Source organism: Electrona antarctica, assembly GCF_951216825.1.
Source record: "Electrona antarctica genome assembly, chromosome: 18".
Taxonomy (NCBI): domain Eukaryota; kingdom Metazoa; phylum Chordata; class Actinopteri; order Myctophiformes; family Myctophidae; genus Electrona; species Electrona antarctica.
In genome coordinates, this window is record NC_136799.1 from 28,220,413 (window position 1) to 28,244,827 (window position 24,415).

The 24,415-nt window shown below is 44.1% G+C and overlaps 1 protein-coding gene across 1 annotated transcript in view; it reads right to left on the reverse strand.

Annotated features, from left to right (window-relative positions):
* Window positions 1-24,415, reverse strand: part of luzp1 (leucine zipper protein 1) — an 89,926-nt gene that overhangs the window by 38,502 nt on the left and 27,009 nt on the right. Inside the window, exon 2 of the mRNA XM_079527875.1 lies at window positions 12,748-12,809. The gene's annotated coding sequence lies outside the window, so the exon portion shown is untranslated. The remainder of the gene's footprint in view (window positions 1-12,747; window positions 12,810-24,415) is intronic.

Here is a 24,415-nt window from a genome sequence, read left to right on the forward strand (position 1 = left end):
TGTTTAGGTTTATAATAAGCTTTTGAAAATTAAGTGGTGGATACTTAATACTTATGTTGAACCACTTTACCATGTAAACTGCGAAAAATACTGAAAAGTAGGGAAAATACTGGTATTGAACTCCCTCTCAGATAGACACACAGACGGACAGATGGACTGTGAGGTTTCCCCTGAATGGATCGAGATGGGATATAATGAGTGACAGAGAGCGTTTAAAGTGGTGGCCCGCAGATTGCAACTGACGTAAAAATGTTGGCGTTAACACAGAGATTAGTTCAAAAATGTATATCTTTTTAATGCATGGACCGAGATGGAGTGTACAACTAGGATACGAGCATGAACTCCTCTCAAATGTCAACATTTAGGAGGGCAATGTGGGACGGACCCTCCCCTGCTTATGCCAACAATTTATGTTGATATTTTTTCCAGCAGTGTATTTCTATTCCAGTTGAAAAGCTGCTATTCTAGTAACCACTCAGCCTAGTAACCCAGGGCCTTTTCTGGGTCTGTCCTATGAAGTGTGTCTAAAGCTAGATTCCTTGAACTGGTGCCTAAAAGTAGTCCCAGAATGATGACACCCACAGAGAAGATGGAAATTAATTGGGATTCAAAGGGGCCATGCAACCAAGAGATGAAAGTTATGATAGGTGATGAGAAGGAATTTACGACCAGATTGAGGACATTACTTTCAACAAGCTAAACGCAACGCAAAACCCCTCTGAGCCGCATGGCTCTGCTCTGGCCCTGTTGAGGCCTGATCCTGGCAGCACAACAACAAAGTGAACACACTATTAGAGCATGTTCTTCATAAAAAACACCACTATACACGCAGGATGGCGCACGCACGCACGCACGCACGCATGCACGCACGCACGCACGCACGCACGCACGCACGCACGCACGCACGCACGCACGGTTGCTATGAGCGGGCCGGGAAGCAGAGCAGGTCTAAAAGAAAAACGCAAAATATATTAGATGTTCTATTAAAAACAGCAGCATCCAAAAATACTAGCCTGTCAGTTGCCTGCTAGTCTCCAGGCCATGGGGAGAGGAAGGAGTCACAGAGATCTGGGGAGACTCAACACATGACAGCTACAGGCAGAAATCAGATCACAGGGCTGAACTAGCCCATAACATCACAAGCAATGCTTCGCTTCTATGTTCAGCACTCGCACTAGATCGATACAACAGATCCGGTGCATTATCCAGTGACTGGACGGGCAAATACTGTAACACAGCTGGTGTGCAAGTGAGGGGGGGCGAGAAAGGCGAACTTGGAGGCATAATTGTGCAACTGCCATTCGATTAAATTCCTCCTCCCAGTGGGTGAGCGTCCCTGGACATGTCACTCTTAGATTTATGCCTTTGTTCTGTGTGGGTAAAGACAGTGAGGCAACAATGACCATCTTTACCACCCAGTCAAAACTTAAATATTTCTCCTTCTCTAGAATTGCTGCTGCGAGGTTCAGCCCGACTTAGCGCTCACTCCGACTGCTTTCCTTTAGAACTGCTATCAGCCTAACCTGACTCCGCCAGATGGGGCAGCAGAGAGTACTCTCTGCTGCCCCATCTGGCGGAGTCAGGTTACTATCAGCCAGCAGGTTAGGTTAAACATGATAGATGTTTAACCTAACGTGTGTGTGTGTGTGTGTGTGTGTGTGTGTGTGTGTGTGTGTGTGTGTGTGTGTGACTGTGTGTGTGTGTGTGTGTGTGTGTGTGTGTCTGTGTGCGCGCGCGTCCGTGCGTGCGTGTGTGCCAACATACAGCAGCCTACAAATGTGGTTCCATCCCCGTTTGTTTTTGTTGTGAACATAGATGCATGTCCAGCACAGGGCATTGAGGCCAACACTCCCTGCATTGAGTTTCCTTGAAATAATGACTCTAATCGGCATTTATCTTCTGAGTGGAGGTCAGAGGTCACTAATGGTGTACACTCTCTCACAAATGGATAAATTAACACTTAAGGATTGTATTGGGTATGTTATGCAAACACACACTCCACCACAGACATTTGGTGAAATTAAAATCAACATATACTGGTGTTTTAAACTGAAAGCAAACAAAGCTAAGCGTATCCAACTATCCGTGGTATTTTCACTAGGCGTCTTATCTGTTTGGATGAAAATGCCATATTACCCCACACCGAAGCAACCTAATCCATAAAACAAGACCCTTGTATATGTAAGGAATTGATTTTGATGTGGCAATGGAAGTTACAGGACATCAGGATTGTGGGAAGAAAGTGGATTGGGCTAAGAGTCAGTGTCAGACTCAGAGTGGTAGTCATTCATAGCTCATCAGGAGGATATGTGACAGAGTGGGAGAGTCATAATCTGGAGGATTACAGTACAAAACTAGAAAAAGTGCTTCTCGGAGCACAGGTCTATTGTGGGCTAGCAATGTTCAAAATTCGCCAATCAGGATGGTAGCGCTAATATAACAGGACAATGTGAAAAGGGTGGCATGTGTTCCTCAGCCTAGTGGGAATGTGTGTGAAAGGTTCACGGCAATCGGAAGCTGCATTTATGATATGAGGCGGAGGAGTAATGTAAAGACAATTATCTAGCAATAATCAGCCTCGTGGTGGCATGTGGTGGCCGAAATGAAAGATTCTGGGCACAGGTTCTCCAGGGAGTGTGTATGCACAGTTTCGCTGTGATCAGACCAACGGTGCTGGAGATCAGCTGTTCACGAATGGACATACATGCACGCGGACAGACGGACAGGGTGCAAAAGCCATGCCTTTGGTGACAACATATGAACTTCAACTTGAGAGGGAGCTCTTACTGAGGATGTGGTGTCTACGAATGGGGCAGGAAACTATTATTTGTGTCCGCCAGCCACAATGACTGGTGCATTCTTAAATTCAACTGCCACTTTCCCTACTTTACCAACAAAACAATGGCTGATGTCCTGCCAAAGTGGCTGGTAGACGGGCTTACCATATACAGCCACATTTTTTGAGATAATTTCCCACCTGTGTGTGTGTGTGTGTGTGTGTGTGTGTGTGTGTGTGTGTGTGTGTGTGTGTTTTGTCTGTGCGCGCGTGCTACGGTTTCACTATCTGGTGCATGGTGTGAAACCGTGGGAAGCCCCTATTGTGGAAGCACAGGGAAGCAAAGGCAGAAGTCATTGTTATTTTGTTAGTCAGATCTAACAAGGCTGTGACAGCACCCCTCCCACATGGAGCACCAGCCACACTGTGACATCATTAATATGAGCTGCAAGCAGCCTTGGGGCAGTCAGAGAGAGAACAGGCCTTTTTTTTATACACAACAGGTCCTCTGTTTGGAACAAAACCCCTCTACAGCAGAGGAAGTAGTGTAGCCTACAACATACCCATACCTTTCATCAGGTTTTTGCTATATGAATGACCGAATAATAGGAAAAGAGGTGTACATGTCCGTACACTTGAGAGAGAAATGATGGCCGATACATTTTGGCGGATGACGTGCAACAAAGGTCACAAGCCGTTCCTTTTGAAGTTGTCCTTTAAACATGACACTCAACTCCTGCCTCTTCACTCATTGTAATTCACATTGAATAGGAACATCAGTTAAAAAAGGCAACCTTATTAAAATGACAGGAACGTTCTCTCGTAAATCCAACTGCAGAGCGACATACTTTTTTTTTACTGTTTTTGGCCACAGCCCATTAACAGACAGTGTAGTCAGGACAAACACTATTTAAAACCTCTTCATACAGCTGTTCAAACATTCTCAGGTATCAGCAGATGTCAGCTAGAACACTTATATGACCCAATGATGAGTGGAGATATGCTGTGTGTGTACGTGTGGGTATCTATTATAGCTCTGACCTGCTTATGGAGGAATGTATGTGTGCCACCAATTCACACCGATAAGCGAACATGACGACACGATGGCTCTCATCACTTGGGAACCATGAAGGACAACTATCAACAGCTGATAACCCTGTTAACTGTCCTTGTGTGTGTGTGTGCGTGTGCGTGTGCGTGTGTGTGTATGCCGATGCAACTGTCAGACAGAGTGAGAGACAGAGGGAGAGTGGCAAAGAGAGATGACAATGCTAGTAACTCCACCTTGGCAACTCGCTGTTTACTTTGGCCAACTGTAGGCAGGATGTTGACTGGTGAACACGACTCACAAGTCATATCAGTAAAGAACTAAAGATATGCTGAATTCTTCCTTTACCCTTTAGTCATTGCTTGTCTTACTTTTCTTATGTGAAGTTATTTATTTATTTATGCCCACTTGCTGGATAAAACATCTACATGTATGTAACTATGTATCTATATATATATAATCTGCATTAAAAGGTCGACTTCACCACTTTATTTACTGAATAATTGGTCCTCACTAATGTTCATTATAAAATAGCACAATCTTTTTCTACTCGGTCTGTGTCTAATGGGAGGGCTGTGCGAAGTTCAGAAACCCGTCTTCCAGTGACATCATCGATGGGGAATCCAAGCTAATGGAATACTGCAGGCTTTCTATTCCTGAAAAGTTACAATTTTATAATGGAAGCCATCGTATTAGATAATTGATTTTTTTTAATCTGCCTAACGATGAGGTCACTGAAAGACGGGTTTCTTAACTCTATCTCTACCGCTAGCTGTTAGCATAAACCCCAGATCCAGGGGCCAGCATACACGTTCACTTTAAGAAGTCGGAGTTTACATGGCGCCAGCGTCGCAGTACAAAGGCACAAATTAAATCCGAAATGTGGATGGCAGAAAATCCACCAAGGACAGCGATCCTAGAATCTGAGTTATGACGGTTTGAAAATCCTCCCTTCCACTGTGAATATATTTCCAATCCCATAGTTGGAACGGTGGGGCGTTGCTATGGGAACCGGACCAATGTTAAAGGATTCCGTAGGTCTCAACCATCCACGTTGGGGTACGTATATATACAGACTTGGGATATGACGCCACCTAGCGTCGATGTGCGTATATATACAGACTTGGGGAAAAAAATAGTTAACTGCCCACAGCCCTCCTATGAGACACAGACCGAGTAGATTCTTTTTTTTGCTATTTTATCATTGGTGAGGACCAATTATAATGAAGATAGGTTGAAAAATGGTGAAATCATCCTTTAAGCGCGTTTAATTCAGTCACTAAAAATATTACAGAAATATATTTTTGAGTGGTGTAAACCACTCCTACAACTGGCTTTGTTAGTTTGTCTGTCTGTCTGTTCGTACCAAAAAATGAGCATGGTTGCTATGGTTACCCAGTTCACACGGGTGTGATTTCATTACGTCAGACATTACGTCAGACCACAGCTGATCAGTCTATATAAGACCTTACACCACTCAGTTCACACGGATGTGATTTTTAATATACACTTATTACAATTTTATGTCTATTCTAATTGTGTTTTATATGCCATTTAATACTTTGTTAGCGTTTATGGAGAATGTGACCTAGTTAATGTATTGGAGATGAGAGGAGATGGTAGACCTACCATCTCCTCTCATCATGGAATACATCCACCCAAGGTCACAGACAGCAGGACCACTGCATTACAGCTCCCTCATCTCCACCTCTCTCTGTCTGTCTCCTCATCATCTCTCCTCCCATGCCCACATCCACATCACCTCCTCCCAATGTCTCTCGCTCCACCCCCACCTGTGCTTGTCCACCCCTGCTATTATCCTCTGTTCTTACGCATTCTCTCTTATCCACCCCTCCCCCAGTAGCCCAGGGGCTCACAGAGGCAACGGGAGCCGATCAGTCAAGTTCTCCACACAGCAGTGATTCTCAACCTTTTTCATTTCAAGGACGTCCAGTTTGATATGCAAGTACTGTACTCTTTCCGTGCCGATGACGCCTTTCACAACTTATTTTAAAGTGTCAATCTGTACCGTTGACGACTTTCACAACTTTTTGGCTACAGGCGACCTGTGATTATACTATAACCATAGGCGGGTGTTCTATTCGTAGGAGACGAGTTCATGCAGAGGTTGCTGGGCACGGAACGCAACTATGTTGTGCGCATGTGCGGTACAATTTTGAGGTTTTTGTACTTTCCAATACTTTTACTTCTACTCCACTACATTTCAGAGGCAAATATTGTACTTTTACTCCACTACAATTATTTGAAAACTAAGTTACTTTGATTATTATTACAAAACATACAAATAAACACTTGTCTTATCCCTATATACTGTACATTTCGGTCATTTGAAAATAGCCGATCTACAAGTTCACAATGCGAACCAATACAACGCATTGGAGCTTGTAGAGCTGCTATTTTTTATTAGATTATTATACATTTGAAAACTTAAAATGGGACATTCTGCATAATTAGTACTTTTACTTTTGAAGTACATTTTTGAAGACTTTTACTTGTAACAGAGCATTTCTACATTGCAGTAATGATACTTTTACTGAAAGTACTAAAGTTTTATGTTAGAAATGTCCAGTATGGGTCCCCAGCATTTAGAAACCGCCGGATGCTAACTTGCATATGTTGGACAGTTTTCATAATATGCCGTCAAATGTGATGAGGTCAGCACATTTGGGCACATTTGGGCAAGTGGCCATGGATGTTTTTAGCCCAACGAGTGTTTTTTGTGCAAAACTAATGCTTGGAAATTTGGAATGGATTCAGAATCATGAAAACCCCCTAGTTTGACACGTCAGAAGACATTTTGAAAATGTTGCCTTATAGATATAGATTGTTAATGGTATGTTCACATATAACCCCCTATGAAAATTGCCCAACATATGCAAGTTAGCATCCAGCATTTTCTAAATGCCGAGGACCCATAGTTTGACATTTCTAACATAAAACTTTAGGGTACTCAAAATGTTGTATTATTATGTGTGTGGGTGAGCAACCTACACACACTCCATTCAGAGAGACATTTAAAAGCCTCTGTTGATACACAGCGTTTATCCCTCTCGCAGGCCTGTAAGACATCACACACAAACGCAGCGAGAGCTTGCTTGGCAGAGCCTTGCCAGCTTAATGCCTTGGCATCAGGTGCCCTCTGCGGCTGCACACCTTCAGTGGCTGTCTCAGGAGAGGTCCAGAGAGAGAGAGAGAGAGAGAGAGAGAGAGAGAAGACGTCGGCACGGCATTTATGATGCAAACGCAAACAGTTGATCCTTGCGTATTTTCGGTCGTAGCATTGATAAATGTGACGGCTGAAATCTATCTGGCATGCCCTAGAAAATCAAGCCTCGCCCTCGTTTTTGTGCTGTAGGCTACTACATTCATTTTAGCCATTCGTGCGCAGTGCACGTTTAAGCAGTCATGTAGGAAGGCGATCCCAGTGAGACTGCTCACTGCATGCTGCGAGTGCTGTGAGTGAGTGATGCCTGCAGTGACCTGCACGTTAATGAGAGATAGCCTGGCAAAGCAGTCATAATCAACGTTTATGGAGTGATGATTAATGAATGAATCATAAACATATGGATGAAGGCTGGTGTGTGCTGCATGTGCTGGTGTCGCTGCCGCCGTTTATGCTTATGATTAAGCATAAACTTGTAACATTGTAAACATGTTTTATTTTTTTTATATTGCACGATTTTAATTGCTCCTACCAATTTCATATGACACATAATTGATGTATTCCTTTACATTTATTTATGTATTTTTACATGTATGTATAGGCTACATATACAGTTTTATATTAACATTTTAGGAGTGAATACATATGTTTAGATGCCCGACAGAAAAACCGGTGCAGACAAAGTCAACGACAGCTCCCGACATGATGTGAATTTTGGCCTGGCGTACGTCCAAGTTCAAAGTCACGCTGGAATGATAAATGCCAAAAATGTCAGTGATAAATGAGGGCCTATGCCTATTTCTATTTGCTCAGACACTAGGATGTAAAATTGTCCATTCATTGTCAATGGTAATTTAATGTTTGTGTAGGATGGAAATCTACACTAATAGCTGAATATAGGAGCCCCTAAAAATAAATAAAAAAATAAAATAAACTGGAAAAAGTGCCCTTCTGGGCACAGGTCTCCACCAGGAGGATAGGAGTGTGTGTGATGTTTGGCAAAATGTTTAGGAGTAATATAATGGTGTGTGTGTGTGTGTGTGTGTGTGTGTGTGTGTGTGTGTGTGTGTGTGTGTGTGAGTGAGACACAGCTTGGCCTGTTGTAGCGCCACCATGAGGCTGATTTGAAAACTGTCAAGTGGCATTTCTTCCTCAGCCTAGTGGGAATATGCATGCACAGTTTCACCGCAATCGGACGCTGCGTTGAGTAGTTGCGGCGATTTGTACAAAACGGGTACAAAGCGGGCTACTCCTGAAAAGTTTAGAAGCCAATCGTAGGCAATGAAGGTGGATTATGAGAAATCAAACAAACCCGTCTTGATCACATGACTATGGAGAGCATGTGTACCGATTTGCGTGAAATTTGGATAACATCTGAAGGAGTAATATTAGACAATGTGTTTTACATATGTCGGCCTCCTGGTGGCGCTATAAAGAGCAGATGTGAAAAATTCCAGGCAAAGGTTTTTCCTTGGCCTCTAGGGAGTTGGCAAAAAAAGTTATCCACAGATCCGTGCAGTTGGAGGTAAAAACACTTTTTGGCCGGTTATAGCGCCACCATGAGGCTGAGTTGAAAATGTTCACGTGGCATTTCTTCCTCGGCCTAGTGGGAATGTACGTGCGCAATTTCACGGAAATCACATGATGTGTTCATGATTTGCAGCATTTTGTTTGAAACTGAGCACTCTTGCGAACTTTGGAAGCCAATCTTAGCCAATCAGGATGGAGTCTGAGAAATCTGAAAGACCCGTTTCGTTGAATGGCTCTAGAGAGACTGTGTACTAATTTGCTTGATGTTTGGACAAAATCTGTAGGTGTACTGTCCAAAAACTTGTTTTGCACAAAGCGGCCTCCTGGTGGCGCTATAACAGGCCGTTCTGGAAATTTTGGGGCAGAGGTTCATCGTTGGCATCCAGGGAGTGTGTGTGCACAATTTGGCATCGACCGGGTTAATGGTGCCGGCGATTAGCTGTTCACAGACGGACGGACACACGGACGGACGGACACACGGACACACACACGGACGGACGGACGGAGTGCAAAACATACTCTCTCCCCATGCCTTCGGCCTGGTGGAGACAATTACCCGCACAGACTTTCTTGCCAGAAAGTAGCTAACATGCAGCATAACATGTCTACGGTGGATTTTTATGAAACAAAGTCTTTGCAGATTGAAAGAGGATAATTCTACAGCTGCAATGTTGGTAAGTTTAACGTCGTTTAATACAAGAAGATTGGAAATTCGATTTGGATCAATGGGCTGTCAATGGAGGGTATTGCAACTCTAGATTCATCCCGCTAGAAAAAAAATCTAGTATTGCAAATTGTGGCTACAATTCCAAGTGCTTGTCAGGGTGGGGGGGTCCCTAGCCTGGCATTAGCCAGACTCGTAATGTGGATTCACTCACTGAACCAAGTCAAATTAAATGTAATGCATCAAATCCTACAATTCCAAATTCTTGTCAGGGTGGGGGGTCGCTAGCCTGGCATTAGCCAGACTCATAATGTGGGGGTACGTGTGAGTGAGTGAATCCACGTTATGAGTCTGGCTAATACCAGGCTAGGGGGTCCTCAGTTCACATATTATGATTATTTTGGGGGGGTCACGGCCTGAAAGGGTTGAGAACCACTGTAATAGAGAGAAAGTGCTGAACACTGACAGAAAGCTGGAGAGAGAGAGAGAGAGAGAGAGAGAGAGAGAGAGAGAGAGAGAGAGCGAGAGAGAGAGAGAGAGAGAGAGAGAGAGCTATACTGCACAGTGAAAGAGATGCGTGACTGTGGTGCGAGCGCCCACAATGCAGAGCACACCACTGCAGTGAGAATGCAGCACTGGGCTGGTAGATGGAGGGAGAGGGGAAAGGAGGAGAGGAAAAGAGAAAACGAGATAAAAGTAAAACGATGACGCTGCGAGGGAGAAAGAGGTAACATCAATAGGGGAACTAGATGAGTGGACAGGATAGCCTTTGCCAGGTTACAAAACGCCATCGTCATTGTTATTACATTTTTTGGGCTGGTGCTTAAAAATGCCACCTCTTTTACACTTACCGGTCAACATTTTACCGGTTGATTCCTTTCTGCTGTGTAATGAAATATATAAAATGTTATACAGTATAGTAAATATGTGAAATCTAACAAATATTATATGAATTATGCAGTTGAAAATATACAGCTTACAGCAGAGCATGACCATAAACCAGTACAGTTACAAACTCAAACTAATTAGATGGCTGAGTTCTAGTTAGAGAAATAAACTTGTAAAGTAAAGAGTTGCTCATTCGATTCCAGGTTTTCCTTGTGCAGAAACTGTAAAGAGAATCTGAAAGAGAGCAAGGACGCTACTGTCACTCTCCACAGCCACTGATCAGTGGTGGAAAAAGTACTCAATTGTTTTATTTAAGTAAAAGTATCAATACTGCAATGTAAAAATACTCGTAAAAGTCCGGAATTCAAAATTTACCGGAATTCAAAATTTACTTAAATGACCACTTCACCACTTTTCAACTTATCTTCATATAATTGGTCCTCACTAATCACTAAGTTCATGATAAAATTCCACATTTCTTTCAACTCAGTCTGTGTCTCATTAGGAGCTAGGCTGTGGGCAGTTCAGAAACCCGTCCACCATTGACATCATCGTTAGGCGTTTTTAGGAGTTTTTTAAAACAAGATTTTAAAAATATATATATTTAGATTTGTATTATCGTGAAAACGATGGTTGCCATTATCACATTGCAACTTTTAGAATGCCTGCAGTTTATATTAGTTTCTAGCTTGGATTCCCTCGATGATGTCACTGGTTTCTGAATTTTAACAGGCCTCCCACTATAGTGAGGACCAATTATATGAAGATAGGTTGAAAAGTGGTGAAGTGGTCCTTTAAAGTACTAAACGTAAAATGACTCATTGTGAAGAATGCCCCTTTCAAGATTTCAAATGATAAAACATCTTTTGATATAATAGCAGATCTATAAGCTCACAATGCGTCGCATGTTTTGTAATAATAATCAAAATCTACAAAGTAACTAGTTAACTAAAGTTTTCAAATAAATGTGGTGGAGTAAGTACAATATTTGGATCTGAGTAGTGGAGTAGAAGTACAGTTGGAGGCCATCGATATTGTCCTTTTCTTTTTGCTGAGGTTTGCGTGATCTGCGCAAAAGGACAGTTTACCCATTTTGGGCGGGAACCCCTTTTGGTGTTTTAAACATTATGTTATAATTTAGCTATTGAAAAATAGCAGATCTACAAGCTCATAGCGCGCCACCGAGTGGCGCGCTACGAGCTTGTAGGTCTGCTATTTTTGAAAAATCGTGAAAATGTAGAAGGATTTTTTCAGGATTTAGAAGGATTTTTAAAAGTTTTGAGGTCAGGCCTAAATGGGTCAAATGATAAGGGACAATATCGGTGGCACCCAACTGTAAAAGTATAGAAGTATAGGCTAGGGCAAGTACTACGGCAAGTGCTATGGGCTAAGATGGAGTCTGAAGAGGTGGGTTTTCAGCGCATTCCACATGCACACGTATGCATTCGTCACTGAAAACAGCCTTACGCTAGATCTCTTATGCAAGAGCGCACTTTTTGTTCTAGATGATAGGAAAAGTTAGTCCATGGAGTGTTGTTGTTGTATCACTTCCGCAAAGACGAAAGCCGGTGTAAGGCCCCGCCTACCTTTTCTTAAAGGACCAGCGCCCTATATATTCACAGCTTTGCTGCATAACACACTAAACCCGCGTTTTATTGCATTGTCTTTCCCTGTGTAACACGCTAAACCCGTTATTTGTTTTATATGTTTAATTTGCAGTTTTTTGATAACTTAAAAGAAATACCGGCTTTGTCGCGGACATGGTGACGAGGCCGACACTTTCATGACGTAACCGGGAATCAACCTATCGCTGGCTTGCAAGGGCTTCTGGGAAACTGAGTCCAATGCAAAGTGAACGAGGGGGGTATAGACAATCTTGGCTCGCTAGGCTCTTTGTTGTTGCTGGTATCGCAGAAGTGGGTTATGTGTCGACTCGCAAAAAAACTATGGGACTATTTTGAGCCTGATTTTCATGACACGGAGCTAGAATTACGAATGTGTGTGTGTGCACGTATGTGTATGTGTATGTGTGTGTGTGTGTGTGTGTGTGTGTGTGTGTGTGTGTGTGTGTGTGTGTGTGTGTGTGTGTGTGTGTGTGTGTGTGTGCGCGCGCGTGCGTGCGCGTGAATGTGTGTGAGCTCAGGGTACGGGGAAGGAAGCATGGCGCCGGCTTTAGTACCCAACAGGAAACAGCCTCACAAAGAGCACCAGAGGAGGGGAAAGGCAACAGAGGAAAAGAGGGCAATATAGAGAGAAGAAGAAAAAAGAAGAAGAAAGAAGAACTAGATGAAGAAAGGAGCTGGAGGAAAAAACAGAAAAGCAGGGAGAGGCAGCGGGCCTTGGAATATGGAACAACAGTCTGACCCTGCGACTTCCAAGTGACTACACAGTACACATGCACCTGTGTACTGCTATACTTGCTATATACTCCACTGATGATGACTTCCACCAACTACAGTCATTCCCCAACCTCTAACCAGCGCAACTACCTGCCTGACCTCTGTCACGGTCCTCACTTTCTAAATTTTGACTCATTTGGTTCTCACAAGGATAGCCGCACGCACACACACACACACACACCATTGTATAGGGAATACAGCATTGTATAGGGAATACTTAAAAACTTAAATGGAGTACAAGAATAAAGACAAACTTACTTTCTCTCCCGCCTCTTATGGGTGGCACATCAAGCTAATCATCCCAGACAGGTCTCCATTCTCTGCAAATACACATGACACAAACAGGGCATGAGGTTACTTCTAGTGAACTCGGGAGTCACAGTCATCATAAACTCAAGACACATACCCATGCCATCCTTTCACCATTGTTATGCTTGGCAGTTGGCAGAGATCCTGGCTGCGGCCAAGCCGACAATGCCATCACTGTAGGAGAGAGCATTCACAGTGGAGCTAACAGGCTCAGAATGAGCTAACTGCTCAGATATGGGGACGCATTCTGAGGCTTTGCAATGGGCTCATGCATGAGCAGACAAGCAGTTTTGGCTGCGACAACACAAGGCCCCATTCAGCTGTATCTGGCTAAGGCTTTGGGGAGGCAATCTCTTCTGTTCTGAGTGTACACACACACACACAGAAATACACCATTATCATTATTATCATCACCACAGAAGCGCTATACCCTTACCTCAAAAACATGCACAGGACAGGCATGCACACATGTGCATGTCCTGTACACACCCACAGTCCTGCACACACACACACACACACACACACACACACACACACACACACACACACACACACACACACACACACACACACACACACACACACACACACACACACACACACACACACACACACACACACACACACACACACACACACACACACACACACACACACACACACACACACACACACACACACGCGCGACTTGAAGCATTCCATTACAGTAGCATTCCATATGTTTGGTTAAGCAGAGAGAATCCAGATTTAAGGCTGGTGTCTGGACTGAATTTACAGAGAGATGCAGAGGGAGAGAGACAAAGACAAAGACAAAGAGTAAGGGAGAGAGAGATCAGAATGGGTGGCAGGGTTGAGGATGATGGAAAAGGGAAACATTCCTGTGAAGTACAGGGAGCAACTGAAGACTCCGGTAAGTACAGTAGTCAGTGGCGGTCCGTGCCGAAATGAACTAGGCCTTCAACCCCCCACCCCCCCCCGAAAATAGCCGATCTACAAGCTCACGACGCGCTGTGGGCTTGTAGATCGGCTATCCCCCCCCCCCCCCCTGTCATATGTTCTTATACAACATTAAACCACGCAAAAATTGGTGGAACTGAACCACACTCATATCAGGCTCTGTAATATCCCAGCTATGCTGCACCGGTGGGGACTAAACACACGCAGCGCGTGCGCGCGTGCACACACACACACACACACACACACACACACACACACACAAGTGGCTCCGCAGCGCACAGCCACATAAGACTCGGCCACACACACTGTCAGCACGGACAACCACACGTCCTGAAGTCCACAACCATAGCCTATAAAACGATCAATCAATAAGCTGCGTCGCATCGCGATCGCATGTATATAAATATTATATAAAGATCCTTACCATGGCTGCCTGCATCTACCCTGCAAGCTTTTCTTGAAGTCCTTCCTTCTCGAAAAATGCTTTGACTGTAAATCCACCACTAAATCCGTTTCTTCTCCTCCTTCAGCCGTTTTCCGCGTTTGTTTGTGAGTTAAATCTATTTAGCTCCTCAATCAACCCACAAATGGGAACTCGCGCAGAAAGTTTGAAACACCCAGTTCTCTTTTCTCATTTGACAATATTTCCCCCAATGATGGGATCCAAGCAAGACGTTAACGTCACCAAAGGCCAGCTAGCTGGCGCTCGTACTTGAAAGAAAACGCCCAGCAGGGCAAACTCGAAATCTGATTGGCTAAGGAACCTGTCAATCTCTATATTGATCCCATTCATTTCAACGGCAAGGGGATTCACTGGAGCTTCTGCAGGCCTCCCGGTAGAGAATTTTACCCGGAGACAACACAAGGAAATAATCTCATTGGTTAAAAAAAAACCAAGGGCTGTTGTACCTGCACAGAATGGAAGCAGAGCATCCAGCCTGTCTGAGTGAAAAACAGTGCAGTGGCAGCGAAATAAATATAATATTATATATAATATTATAGATATAATATTTGTTAAAAAGAAAAACTTATTATAAAATATAAATTTCTGCATCAGGCAAGTGGCATCAGGCAAGTGGGCCAGCAGAGAAGGCCTTGCTGGCCCTGACTGCCCACCACTGACAGTAGTTGAATGAACGGTGTGTCAATGTCATGACTACAGACATCAGCACTGCCAGTGAGAGATGCAAACAGAGAGAATGACTACAGACATCAGCACTGCCAGTGAGAGATGCAAACAGAGAGAATGACTACAGACATCAGCACTGCCAGTGAGAGATGCAAACAGAGAGACTGACTACAGACATCATCACTGCCAGTGAGAGATGCAAACAGAGAGACTGACTACAGACATCAGCACTGCCAGTGAGAGATGCAAACAGAGAGAATGACTACAGACATCAGCACTGCCAGTGAGAGATGCAAACAGAGAGACTGACTACAGACATCAGCACTGCCAGTGAGAGATGCAAACAGAGAGAATGACTACAGACATCAGCACTGCCAGTGAGAGATGCAAACAGAGAGACTGACTACAGACATCAGCACTGCCAGTGAGAGATGCAAACAGAGAGACTGACTACAGACATCAGCACTGCCAGTGAGAGATGCAAACAGAGAGAATGACTACAGACATCAGCACTGCCAGTGAGAGATGCAAACAGAGAGACTGACTACAGACATCAGCACTGCCAGTGAGAGATGCAAACAGAGAGACTGACTACAGACATCAGCACTGCCAGTGAGAGATGCAAACAGAGAGAATGACTACAGACATCAGAGCAGTGTTGAGTTTGACAGCAAATTTTTATTTGGTTTTTGATTTAGTCTTTTGAATAGACTTTTGAATAGACTGAATCTTTTTTAATGTGAAATGTCATATTTTAGTAATCTGTGATGCTTTAGTATTACCGGTAGTCTAGTTTTAGTTGACCAAATACCATAAGATTTTACTCAACTAAATCTACAGTTAATTTAAAATGTATTTTGACCGGCCGTGACGGCGTTGAAATGCCTGATTTTGCCGTTGCTCAGCTGTTTGCCGAAAATAGCAAGTCTACAAGCTCACAGCATGATCTTGTAGGTCAGCTATTATCGAAGAGTGACACCTGCACACAACCAAAAATAAAAGTACTAAGTAGTCTTAGTTCTACGGGATCTCTTCTCCACTAATCCCTGCCTAACATTTTATTTGTTGAAAGACATTGTCAGTATGTTACAGTTTTAGTAATCATAGCGAAGTTTTTATTTAGACGACGAACACTTTTCGTCATAGTTTTAAGTCGACAAAATGAACACAGTGACAGCACCAGACCAGAGGCCGGCTGCTCTGTGCTTGCCGAGCTCATGTTGGATTCATGGCGGGCAGAAGCACAACGAAAACACAGACACATGATTCTGCTGAATCAGCGCATATGCTCAGACTGCAAAGCAAAGGTGATTTGCAAATGGGTCTTACAGAGTCTAAGATTCTAAGGCTTTTCCTTTCTTTTCTTTTCTTTTCATTTGGCTTTAGCAAACATAAAAAGGCATAAATCTGACCATTGCTTGGAGAAGACTATACAGGCAGCATCCCTATGGTGGCAACTCCAAGGGCAAAACATTGAACTTCTTTTGCATCAAGGTGACTGACAGTAAATACACATTTCAGCGGATGTTTTCTTTTTCTTTCCCAATTATCCAGACATAAAATCCTTCAGAAAATCAAAAAATTACCAAATCCTTCCAAATACCCTAGCGACCAGTGGCCACATGTTTGTGTGTGTGTGTGTGTGTGTGTGTGTGTGTGTGTGTGTGTGGTGTGTGGTGTGTGTGTGTGTGTGTGTGACTGTGCGTGCGTGTGCGCGTGTGTGAGCGTGTGTTTGTATGTGTTGTGGATGGTGGGAGTGGGGGCTCATTCAGCCAGCCAGTTAGTTTCAACCAATGACCAAAAAAAAATGGAAACATGGTCTGCCTCCCAGCTCCACTGTCCCTCTATCTGTCCTGTCCTTTCTGCCTCCCAGCTCCACTGTCCCTCTGTCTGTCTGCCTCCCAGCTCCACTGTCCCTCTATCTGTCCTGTCTGCCTCCCAGCTCCACTGTCCCTCTATCTGTCTGTCTGCCTCCCAGCTCCACTGTCCCTCTATCTGTCTGTCTGCCTCCCAGCTCCACTGTCCCTCTATCGGTCTGTCTGCCTCCCAGCTCCACTGTCCCTCTATCTGTCTGCCTCCCAGCTCCACTGTCCCTCTATCTGTCTGTCTCCCAGCTCCACTGTCCCTCTATCTGTCCTGTCCTTTCTGCCTCCCAGCTCCACTGTCCCTCTATCTGTCCTGTCCTTTCTGCCTCCCAGCTCCACTGTCCCTCTATCTGTCCTGTCTGCCTCCCAGCTCCACTGTCCCTCTATCTGTCTGCCTCCCAGCTCCACTGTCCCTCTGTCTGTCTGCCTCCCAGCTCCACTGTCCCTCTATCTGTCCTGTCTGCCTCCCAGCTCCACTGTCCCTCTATCTGTCTGTCTGCCTCCCAGCTCCACTGTCCCTCTATCTGTCTGTCTGCCTCCCAGCTCCACTGTCCCTCTATCTGTCCTGTCTGCCTCCCAGCTCCACTGTCCCTCTATCTGTCTGTCTGCCTCCCAGCTCCACTGTCCCTCTATCTGTCCTGTCCTTTCTGTCCTATCTGTCCTGTCCTTTCAGTCCTCCCAGCTCCACTGTCCCTCTATCTGTCCTGTCCTTTCCCTCACGCACATCGTGATCCGTGAAATTGTCAAATTAGGGACTCGCTAAGGTGGAAAAAAACTCCTTCCTGGTGTGCTGGCTGCCTGAATCACTGACAACCATGCAGTCATCATAATGTGCCTCTGTTGAACAGGACGCATAGTTTTGTTGAAAATGAAAATGATTCTAAGGCGTCCCTTCCTGCTGTATTGGACAGTAGAGCGAAGAGAGACAGGAAGGAGGGGACAGGAAATAATCTGAGGTGATGACTTTAAGGAAGGGAATTGCCAGGGACGCAGATATGCCCATACATGGAGATCTCTGTAATGTATCTGTCAAAATATGCAGCGTAACATGCAAACATGCTGATCTTGATTGTGTGTGTGTGTGTATTTTTAATTAAATACGGAACATGTGGAAGTTAATTCTCCACCCCTCCCCCACTAAAATAAATACGGATTGTAGCTTTAATATCAAAAAGAAAATATATATATATTTCCAATAAACATAACAAAGCATTACAATTACAATAGCCTACATCATTTTTCAGTAGAGTAGTAGACTATAGAGTATAGACTATAGCAGTGGTTCCCAAAGTGTGGTCCGGGGACCCCTATAGGGGTCCTTGTGAGAGTTCCAGGGGGTCCCCAGCTAAATAATAACAAATGGACCCTTATGGGTCTGTAACTAAGAGTGTACAAATGGAACCAAATGGACACGTTTTTTACACTCTCAGAGTTAACATAACTTAGATTTTACAATATACATTGGGGTGACGGGTCCCACAGATAGAAATGCCATTAAACGGGGGGCCGTAGCCTAAATCAGGTCAAACCTGGGCGTCCTTGAAATGAAAATGGTTGAGAATCACTGCTATAGCCGTAAAAATCGTCTCTTATGGGGGTGCCTGGCATATATATTTTCTAATGGGGGTCCGCCGGCTAATGAGTGTTAATTTGGGGGTCCTTGACATGAAAGTTTGAGAACCACTGGACTATAGAGTAAAAACCTATGTGTTCATTTATCAATTTATTGTGGGGTAATCAATATACAAATGTAACCAAATGTACCCAAAGCAGACATGAGTTCATTTAACACAACGCGTGCTAACATTACCGCAGCCTGATTACCTACGCTGATAGCATTGGACGACCAACCTTTTCCAAGGCCGACAGCAAATGTTCTCTTATAGCGAGAAGCACACCGCATACCTCAAAAGAAAGCTTAATTTGTCCACTCCAATTTAATAAAAAACAATGGATTTTACCATCTTCCATTGAGATATTTACCTTTATGTAACACCTGCTTTTGTAGTAACGTGCTCTTCTTGAACAGAAAGCCTAGTTAGGGACCGTTTTATGTCAGACGTTGACAGGCAGTTATAAAAATGAACACAAAAAATATCCTATACATACTATACACCGAATGAAAGCCCTGAATGTCTACTTTCACGAGGAAAAAAGTACACATTGATGATTGATCCCATCTACCCTTCGTCGGTAATTGGCTTTTGTATGAGCTAAAGAATGAGCATAGGGACTGAGGGAACATATCGGGGCTACGTTACTACTGTTTTGTTTATTTTTTATGATGATGATGATGATGATGGATCGGGTAGACGCCAGGCAGGCAGATAAAACGATGCAAAGACGCGCCGTCATTAATTATCCATCTACCGGCCGAGTTCGCTGAGGGACGATACAATCCGTGATAGTTTTCTTGTTTGTTAGAGTATGCAGAAGGAAAGGAGACCGTCTTTAGATCTGTGTCCATCATGGAGCTGGAACATGTTCCGACAGACACTACATGACACACAAGACGCCTCCCCTCCCGGGGCCCTCCCCTGAAACAAACAGGAGGGGAGGAGGGAGAAACAGGAGGAGAGGTGGAGACTATGGAAGCCGATTGAATGTTATGCAGTGTGATTCTGTTGACTGGAGTACGCTCGCATGGGCGCCGCCATTATGTGATAAGAGACTATTCTACACAATGCGCCCCTCCTGTCCTGTTTTCAGGACGGGATCAAGTGACCGGAGTGTTGTGGGATGAATCGGGGCTGCTTGATCTATTGTCCGGGTGTGTACAAAGGCGATTGAAAGTAATCAATAAAAACATGCGCTAAACGTAGATAGCCGTGTTCCGCATCAGACCGTTGGGATTCGAACCACGTAGAAAACCGGTTCTCGCATTCGGAGCGTTAACAGTAAACACTGAGGATTTTATTGTGTTGTAATCCCCTTTTGACTGTGTAGTAATCCCTTTTGACAAGCATGCCTAACTTTTAATTCTTATTTACACAGTTTTACCATGTAAGCCTCTTTATAATGGAGAGATGCTGATAAGTTATCAGAGTGTACGTTTTGTGCACTTAGGCCTGGTCTCCAGAGTCATATCTCATGTGTGAGGGCCACAGAGTCACATATATAAACATACAGAGAATAAATGTAACTCTAAGAATGAACGGGTGAGACTTGGTTACATTTTTGTACACTTTCAGAGTTATAAATGGATAGATTAACACTGAGGCTCTTACTGTGCACCGGTGTGCACGCACGCACGCACGCACGCACGCACGCACGCACGCACGCACGCACGCACGCACGCACGCACACCCCTACTTGCAGCACTTCAAGGAGATGTTTTACTTGAATATAAATACACTGATACCATGAGCACAGTGGAAGACTACAATTTCCCCTCAGAGAGCAGTACAGACACACACAGTAGACAGACATCCCCCTCAATAATTCTACGTTAAGTGAAGGTTAGTGTTTATAGCTGCAAATACCTTTGAATTAAGACTGCCAAACTTATCGCACGTTGCTAGACTTGCATGTAAAATAGCTTCACGTGAACGTATGCTCCCAGGGAGGACGGAGTGATGCTGTATGCCCCGTAAATGAGAATAATCCCCCCAAAAAGAATGGATTCAAACTGAGACTGTGTTAAACAGTCATAAAATAAAACCACATCAAGAAAAACATGTAGATGGGGTAGGGGTGTGGGTGAGGGGGGAGAGAACGAGAGAAGGGGAAAGAGAGAGATCATGTTCAATTTCCTCGACTGGGGAACATTTCAAGCCAAGGCCTGAAAAAAAATCCACACAGGGTTAGCCAGGCGGGCCTCGTTTGCATGGGAGCCCATTTCCTGTGAGTGATTAGCAGAAGGGATGTGTGTGTGTGTGTGTGTGTGTGTGTGTGTGTGTGTGTGTGTGTGTGTGTGTGTGTGTGTGTGTGTGTGTGTGTGCGCGCGCGCACACGCGCGGGGGTTGCAGCTTGGAGAGGTCTGGGGTTGTTTTGTCTGCCAGTGGAGGATACTAATGCCCAAATCAAACACAGTGAACAGGATGCCATGAGAGACAGAGAGGGGGAGAGAGAGAGAGAGAGAGAGAGAGAGAGAGAGAGAGAGAGAGAGAGAGAGAGAGAGAGAGAGAGAGAGAGAGAGAGAGAGAGAGAGAGAGAGAGAGGTGGGGGGGCTGAAGTGAAGGGTAGTGAAAGAGACGTAAAGAGATTATACACAAAGACGACAGACGGAAAGAACAAGGCAGAAGAGGGAGGGAGGGGAAACACCAAAGAAGAATGGACGAAAGGATGGATTTGGTATTCGCTGCCACTTCAGACTTTGAACAGCATTCCTCCTGCTGGTATTTGCATTCCAGTGAAAGAAGTATTGCCTGACTTTTATACACTCAGTGGTGTGCCGGTGCCACTGTGCCACACACCAAAAATAGCACATCTACAAGCTCAACAATGCGTCGCTCTGCAATGTGTTGTGGGCTCTTAGATCTGCTATTGTCAGTATCTGACAGCTTGTCAGGCAGAAAAAGAAGGGGGAAAAGCCACCTCTATTTCAACTCAGATGGGACCAGTAAAACCTGTTCTAAATGTCTTAATAGCCCTAAAGTCCTTTCTGTTCAACAGATGACACATCAGGACAGACAATATAATATTAGGACTAATATGTTGTTGCCATGAACAAGAAAAGTGCTCAGTCTATCGTCACAGGTCAGACAACGTTTAGAGAATGACAGGACAAGATTAAGAGAGGGATTATGGGGTAATGTAGCAGTATTGGACATTATCACTCACATTATATTACAAAAGTAATACTGTATGACAAATAGCAGCACTATTGACACTGCCTAATACCACTGGCAGGCAGCTGCCCTTCGCAATTGTTTACTTTTCATGACAAAGTGCAACAACAACCAGAGTAGCTATAAGGGCTTGCAGAGAATGCAAACCAAGAAAAGGTGTTTAGTACTTGAAAATAAATGGCTGCTAAAGGCAGCCAATCTTAATGCAGAGATGTGGGAATAATGCAAGTTTGGAATGCATGCACCACCAAGTTATGCATTACCTTTTGCATCTGATGTCAGAGTACCCAGTGCTGAAGTACCCAGTGTGGTACCCATTACGACAGTACTAATAGCGCGTTAGATAGATATAGATATTGGGAATAATGCACGAAAGAAATAGGTCGGGAGTGGCTTATTGTCGGTATCAGCCGGTAACAAGCGGGAGTCTATCCCCGTTACAATGCACTAGACCCCTGGGAGATGGATTGCTGAGGTGGAGCGCCACACCTACCATCAGCTCCCAGTACTTCCCGCACGACTTGCCGCACCCAAGCCGTGCTACTCATACACTGAGTTGGCGATGCCCGGGATCTAACCCATGAACTTGTGGTCCAAAGGCGAGAGCTCTACCGACTGAGCTACCCGAACACTAGTAATTCCATTGTACACACTGACACTACTACCACTCATATTGGTGCAGGCAGCAGCACAAATGCTTGGCGCCAAGCCCCCCACACACACACAGATTCAGTGTGTCCTCAACAGACCCAAAGATAGATACAGATGTTTGGTTCTCGACAACTGCCGGTTCGACTGAATTCCCACTATGCACTGCTGACCCCCCAAGTCTTCGGCGGCACACGCAAAGTTTTACACAGATGCCAAAAGTGAAAAAAAACATTAAAACGATCGATCATAACCGTGTCTTCGTTATTCAAACAACAGCTCCCTTTTAAAAGTCTGTGCTGTCGCGACTCTCGACACATTGCTTTTACCATTATTGGAATATCACAATCCAAATCATATTCGTACAAACTTAATTACTCCTATAGCCTACTTCTTTTCCTTTCAGCTTTTCCCTTCAGGGGTCGCCATAGCAAATCATCTGCCTACTCCTATGTAGTACGTTTTTGTTATTAGTCATATGAAGAACGGAGACGTGGGGTCAGATCCAAGGAAAGGAGATGACAAACTGGTTTCTAAATATCTCCAGTCATAATGGTCTACCAGAAACATCTCTAAAATGCAAAGCATGGGAGATTTATATATCTGAGATATATTTAACATTTGTTATTAACAGACAGCTGCCGGAGTGCTACGTCTGTCAGCTAAACAAACGTTTTGAACAGATTTAGACTATAGAAAGAAAGAATAGCCATATCATATCTGCTGACATGCTTTTTTACAGCTAAGCCTCTCTGACCTACTTACTTTACCTGTGTAATGTGGGGATATACATAAATTACATACTTTCCAAGTATGTAATTTTTACCAAATTTTCTGCCTTTCAGTAATCATCAGTCCTGCTCCAGGTCTCAGCAGGGAGACATTGCGCCCTTGACTGGTAGCACAGAGTTGATAGGCAGTTACTGTTTCCTTTTAAGGTCAATTGCCTCTGAGCTCTTGGCATGGACGAGAGAGACCAGATGGAACTCACTGGCTGCAGAGATAAAACAATGATTTAACTGCATTCTTCACCAAAACCAACACCAAGGTGGGTGGGGGTGCAGAGACAGACAGAGAGGTGGAGAGAGAGAGAGAGAGAGAGAGAGAGAGAGAGAGAGAGAGAGAGGTCATCATATGACCATGTTGCTAGCTGAAAATATAGTTGTGTGGCAAAATATAAACTGGCCATGTCAACCTCTGCCACTGGGTCCTTGTTTGACCAGGCAAATCAATAAAATGCACACAACCACATCTGGTAGGCCCGTTTATAGAAGTCGCAAAGGGAGAAGGTGCATGCCGCGCGCGCGCACACACACACACACACACACACACACACACACACACACACACACACACACACACACACACACACACACACACACACACACACACACACACACACACACACACACACACACACACACACACACACACACACACACACACACACACACACACACACACACACACACACACACACACACACACACACTTCAATTTCTTTATTTGAGTCCACATTTATAAAATACATTATCAAGGGCACAAATATTTTCAGTTGCTTCTGATATCCCACGCACTTAAAACATCATGTGCTTTAGTCCAAACAAGCCCTAAATGTACAGAATATACAACACATGAACTTAATCACAGCCAAAATTGGTCACTTCAGTCTGTCATATTACCGACACCGAAAGTGAATCATGGGTACAAAAAGCACCTTCTCCTCCAAATAGACCGACTGCCTATAATGGAGGAGATTGAACAGTATGTTGCAAGCTGCTTTGCCTTACACTTGGACAGCCCTATAATCCTCAAGCCTCTGACCACTAGCCTGTGGACATGGCCCAGGCTGCCAAATATAAAAACAATGAGCTGACACGTATATCCCAGTTGTATAATGGCCTGTACTAATGGTTGATATTTTACTTGTTTAGTAAGGAAAGCTTCCTCCAAACTCGAATCAAAAGCACAGCCAACTTCCAATAGAAAAGCCTCTCTTCTGTTCTCGTCAATTATAATGACATCTGGTGTATTTGCAGTTATATTTGCAAATACGGTTGGGTCATTGCATTGAAACATTTCTGGTTTCACACAGGAATTTTTGTGAAACACAACAGAGGAATTAAACATAGGTGACACATCTTTGGCAATAATGTTCACAATTCTGTCATGCCTGGCTATATACAGTCCTTTGTAAATATTACAGCCGCACACACACACACACAGAT